General features: G+C 39.7%; 1 protein-coding gene across 3 annotated transcripts in view; it reads left to right on the forward strand.

Annotated features, from left to right (window-relative positions):
- The window catches only part of Carnmt1 (carnosine N-methyltransferase 1), a 33,750-nt gene that overhangs the window by 23,407 nt on the left and 4,089 nt on the right, over positions 1-6,254 (forward strand). The gene's annotated exons all lie outside the window — the stretch shown is intronic.

The following is a 6,254-nucleotide window of genomic DNA, read 5'->3' on the forward strand; positions in this document are numbered from 1 at the left end:
TTCTCTGTGTAGCCCTAGCTCTCCTGGAACTCACTCTGTAGACCAGGCTGGCCTCAAACTCAGAAATCCTCCTGCCTCTGTCTCCCAGGTGCTGGGATTAAAAGTGTGACTTGTTTATCAGTCTAAAGGGAATTTTGCCTGTGTTTTCCTCTTAAAGGTAAAGGGAGTATGGTGAAATGTGCATTTAATATGCACATAAGTATACATATAAGTGTGCATATCTTCCTTAAATGTGTTATGGGCCCTATGTTCAGAAAGTTAACCAACATAGAATATAAGACTTTCATGATGGGTGTTTTGTCTTAGTTAGGGTTTTACTGCTATGAACAAACAACATGACCAAGGCAACCCTTATAAGGACAACATTTACTTGTGGCTGGCTTATAGGTTCAGTCCATTATGGTCAAAGTGGGAACATGGCACCAGACAGGCATGGTGCAAGAGGAGCTGAGAGTTCTACATCTTCATCTGAAGACTGCTAGAAGACTTGCTTCCAGGCATCTAGGATGATGGTTTTAAAGCTCAGAGTGGCACACCTACTCCACACAAGGCCACATCTACTTCAAGGCCACACCTTCAAACAGTGCTACCCCAGGGCTAGGCATACTCAGACCACCACAGTGTTCTACCATGGAAAAGGATAGGTACATAAAATATCTACTTTATTGCTGAGGTTCTGTCAACTAGACTGTGTAATGATTTTATTTTACTAGAACATTCTTTCATCAGGACCAAGACTAGAATTAGTAACACTTCCCACTTTCTCTTTAGAATTCTGTAGGAATAGATGAGAACACCTGTAAAATGTAGGCATCATTAGATTCAAATATCTTAAACCTTAGATCTTTAAAAGTAAATGGCCTTGGGAAATGTCCCGCGCTATCTCCTGCCGGCAGGAAAGACGCGGCACACACGGATCCTTCTGCAGTACAAACTTTACTTTCACTAGCTTCAGTTGAGGAGGAGGAGAGCCCCGACTATATCAAAACCCTTCCCTTATATAGGGCCGTATGCCCGCCTCAGACGTGGCGACTCACGATAGGCTGTGAGACGATCAGGCCATTTGACGTGACCAAGGGCACTCGTTGGGATTCACAGGCACACGCGCACAAAGCGTTCAACGACAAGGCATTCTGATACTAACGGCAAGCCAAATGCCATCTTTTAATGGCGATGTGCTTATGAAATGGCTTCCTACAGGGAAACTTGGAGCAAGGAATGATTGAAGGATACTACTGAGATTCTGTTATTTCCTGTGAGTTAAATACCTTTATAAATACTTTCCTTTATAAGTACTTTAAATTCAGATCAACCCTATCTTGTGTTCTATTTTGTGGTTCTAGAGGTCAGAGTAGGGCCTCATGCACCTAGACAAGTGCCTTTTTGTTTTGTTTTTTATTATTATTATTTTGTTTTTTGTTTTTGTTTTTTCGAGACATGGTTTCTGTGTGTGGCCCTGGCTATCCTGGAACCCACTCTGTAGACCAGGCTGGCCTTGAACACAGAAATCTGCCTGCCTCTGCCCCCCAAGTGCTGGGTTTAAAGGCATGCACCACCACTGCCTGGCTTTAGACTAGTGCTCTTATCACTAAGCTACATCCTCAGCCTCTCAGAGCAGCACTAATGGGAAGGCGCTATTTAAGTAGTAGAAGGAAATGAGTCTTAGTTTAGATAACTAGCAGAATGATCCTGTAGCTTACTTATGGCAAGAAGCAGGCTCACAGCCTGAAGCTGTCAGGCTGTGACATTGTCCTTAGCATTAATATAACCCTATGTTTATATAACTGAAGGATCCTACTTACTGAGTTAGATAAAGTTTGCTGTCTTTCTAAGGTATTTGATTTAACTCATATAAAAGCTGAACACTTAAGTTATATAACAAATACCTGAAACAGTGTTGGCCCCCTTATAAGCAGGAGAGCTGCTAGCTAAATGTAGTTGTGCTATAATGTCTAATGTGTCATAAACCAACACAAGTCATAGAGCAGGTGGCTTACCAGATGACAGACCTTCAAGCCATATAGCCACAGGGTCTCAAAATAATTTGAAGAATTCATTAATATTTCATAAATAGAATATTTTGTATATATGAGTTGAAGAATATTAAAAGTCATAATCAGAGCTGGAAAAATGGCTCAGGAGTTCAGCTGTTCTTGCAGAGGACTGGAGTTCATTTCCCAGCACCCACATCAGGTGACTCATAACCACCTGTAACCTCAGGTGCAGGTATCTCTAGCCTCCACAGATACCAACACACATGCTCGAATACTCACATGTACACATACTTAGAAAAAAATCTTTAAAAATAATAAAACAATCTAGTTTTCCTTAAATATTGCTGTATTCTGGATATCACCAGTATTCTTTATTTTCTGTATCATATGCTGGTTCTTTACTCCATTCCTTCTATGGTAAAGCATGGTTTCCCTACTGCTTTTAATTCTCCATCAGTATGTCTGAACTAAGTACTGCTTTGTGTGCCAAGCCAGTTTTTTCTTACATAGATTTAAAACAACAACAACAAAGGAGTCTCATTATGATTCTGCTGCCTCTCTGAGACCTTTCTATTCTGTGATCTACTCAAGCGACTTCAGCTAACACTAGGAGATCGTCTTTGTTTTGTTGTTAATTAGGCCGAACTACTAAAACAGTCCCTAACAGATCCCATAAAAAGTTTATTCTGTCATAGTTCTAGAGATGGGAATTCCAAGGTTAACGTGCTAGCTGAGTTGACCTTGGAGAGGGGTCTCTTTTTTTTTGTAGTCATAGGTTGCACATAGTTGTTGTCCTAGTTAAGGTCACTGTTGCTGTGATGAAACACCACGACCAAAGCAATCAGAGGAAGAAAGGGTTTACTTGGTTTTACATTTCTACATTGTTGTTCATCATTAGGAGTCAGGACAGAAACTCAAGTAGGACAAGAACCTGGAGGCAGGAGCTGATGTAGAAGGCAAGGAGGAGTGCTGCTTAATGCTTGTCCGTCCTGAGTTGCTTAGCCAGCTTTCTTATAGAAGAACCAGGACCACTAGCCTTGGGGTGCCCCACCCACAATGAGCTGGCCCTCCCCCATTGATCACTAATTAAGAAAATGCCCTACAGCAATGGTTTCCTTTAATTCAGTTCTTCTGTTCATTCCTTCTGTTGTGGTGACCCCCAACCATAAAATTATTTTCACTGCTACTTTATAACTGTAATTTTACTACTACCTAAGACCATTGGAAATACGTTTTCCGATGATTGAGATCCACAGGTTGAGGACTACTACCATACCAGCTTTTGTATAGCCGGATCTTATGGAGGCATTTTCTCAGATGAAGCTCCCTAGTAACTCTGGTGACTATAACTTCTGCCAAGTTAATGCAAAATTAGCTAGCACAGCTGCTTTCTTGATGTTGTGTTTACCTGATGTTTTTGGTAAGGCTGTAGGACTGGAGAAGAGGGAGCATTCTACCAGGTGTTTTATATGAGGACACTAATTATGTTAGATCCTGACTCCTTTTTATGTTCTCATAAACCATAATTGTTTCCTATTCCCCAGTAGACCCTACCGTCAAATGCAGCTGAACTCAACACTAAGGCTGTCACATACCAACTGGAAAGGGGAGGCATGGGTTCAGACATTTAGTCCATATCATCCTTCCTCTTCACCATCTGCAGAGTTGATCTGACAGCTAAATCTAAAGTTCCTTAGTACCTTCTAACTCTTTACTATCCCAGAGTTTCTCAGCTGTGGCTCTACTGTCATTTGGGGCAGGGTTATTGTTCAAGGATGGTAGCAGGGATCTTTTATACATCACTAAGGTTGTTAATGGTATTCTTAGCTTTTGCCTACCAGATTCAGTAGTATCTCTCCAGTAGGCTAAGCAAAAGTTATTCCTTAGCAAGGCAGAATTGTTTCCAGTTGAGAACCATTGCTATAACTTCAATTGCTTTCCTGCAGTAAGATTGATTCAGTTGTTCTTTGGGGTGTCTAACTCTTCATGTCCCTTTCATTTTCCTTTTTTTCCCCTCTCAAATAGAGTAACCTTTTGAACATACAGATATGTGTCTATCAGTCTCCTTCCATAACATTATAGCTTTCTTGAGAACTGCTCTCCAGGGTTATGTCTAGAGCCTTTAGTGGTCTTGCAGCTTATGGCTTTGCATTCTCCCCTGTTTCTCCTCCCCCACCCCTTTCCCCTTTTCTTCATCTCGGAGTTTTATGACAATAAGACTCTAATGCCTCCTAGTCACTTAGTATGGATCCTGGCAAGTAGTGGGCTTTATTGACTATGTTTGTGGTGAGTGTTTTCAAGATTTGAAAGAAGGAACAAAGTAATGTTCAGGTGTCAAACAGGGAGATTGGCTGCCTGTAGACATGGTACATTGGCATTTATACTGGTAAATATATGTTCCCATGGTTTTGCTGTCAGCCATGTGGATCTAGAGGCTTAGTTTTCTTTGTACACTGCAAGAGATTATTAGCTCCCTTGGAAAGTAGGTTTTACTATATGATTATAGATACTAGAATCAGTATTTTCATGTGTAAGACTTGCAACAGCCAGCAATCTTTCAATTTACATTGAAGCAGAATTAGTGACCTCATCCCAGACTGAATCAAGTCAGTTGTAAGGATACTTAACTTATCCTTAAAGGAAAAGTTGACACTTTCTACAACCCCCCCTCAGGTTAGGGAAAGCCAGTGAGCTGTTACTGTAACTGTTATGTCTGTAGTAAATGGAGACTTTATCCAGTTTTGCTTGCTCTATGAGCTGTCAATGCTTTGTATACTCTTAAAGCACAAGAGAAGAAAATACAAGTGATTGGGAGTATATGTGGCCCATAAAGCATAAAATACTTGCTAATATTATACATTTGTTAAATTATATTTTCTCTGAGAAAAATAATTAGATAAGGGCTAATACTAAAAGTCAATGAAAAGGTATGCCCAACAAATCTTAGACTGGACCTGCCTCCTAAGAACAGGAAATGGATAAGTACTTTTAAGACATCCACAGTAAACATATTCCTTAGAAATAATGAATAAAGCATAAGATGCTAAACCACATATGTAGTACTTCGTACTATGCATCAGCGTAAGCCCGCAAGAAGATACCATATATTTTCTAGTGAAGTTAGTGAATGAATTAGAGATAGCTTTATTTTCTTTTTATGCTGTTTCATGTTGCCTTAATGTTCTGTTATGATGTTACTCTATATTTTATGGTCAAGGAAAAATACATCTTTGTTCTTTCTCTTACTGTGGAGAAAGATGATAATTAGAAAAAGAAAATAACTGGCAGCTGTTGTTTGGGTATCTGTTACTCAAGTTTCCCCCTTTCCAGACGATCATGTAAACAGACCCGCACAGTGTGGCACGTTATGTCTCTAGCTAGCATGATGCTTTTGAGGCTCACTTAGGTTCCTACTGAAAACTGTGCTGATCCCTTTTATTGCTGAGTCATACTTCACTGGATGCGTGGCATTTTATCAGTTTTCTTTTGCTATCAACACTTGGCACAAAAATCATAGTATGGCTACAAGGTTTTATTTCTCTTGGGTTAGAACCTGGTAAAGAAATTTCTTGGTTATATGTGATGAGTGCATAGCATATTTTGCCAGAAACTGTTAACCTGTTTTCCAGAGTAAGAGTACTATTGCTTCCTACCTCTGCGAAAGCATTAAGACAGTACTCCTCATGCAGTTGTCAGTGAAATTTTATACAGATCTTTCCTAACTTCACGGTGTAAATTGCTCAGAAATGTAAAACAACATGCCAAGTGGCAAAGTCCATACATGATCTCATCTGACAGATCATAGGCAGCATGTACTAAAAATGGGCAAAATTAGTTTTAGGATGTAGAGTTAAAACTTATTACTAGAGCCTCACTATAAGCAAAGTCCTGGGTTGCCCAGTACTATCCAAACCAACTATCAGGCTATGCAATTAAGTATATATGAAACAAATTAATCTTGTGGTTGGACTTGGTCCCCTCCTCTAGATACCTCATTATGTATATATTTGTATATACATTTATCTATATGTATATTTATATATATGTAAATATTCTAAAATCTCAAACACCTGTTCTCTCAAGTATTTCAGATAAGGGAAACTCCATCTGTAACTCTTGTGACAGTTTAAACTAAATCAGTAAACATATTTGTTGTCTTTGACCCTCAAGAATGTCTTTGTGTAAAGAAAAATATTTGTCGCTGGGCGGTGGTGGCACACACCTTTAATCCAAGCACTTGGGAGGCAGAGGCAGGCAGAT

Source organism: Mastomys coucha, unplaced genomic scaffold, assembly GCF_008632895.1.
Source record: "Mastomys coucha isolate ucsf_1 unplaced genomic scaffold, UCSF_Mcou_1 pScaffold21, whole genome shotgun sequence".
NCBI classification, from domain to species: domain Eukaryota; kingdom Metazoa; phylum Chordata; class Mammalia; order Rodentia; family Muridae; genus Mastomys; species Mastomys coucha.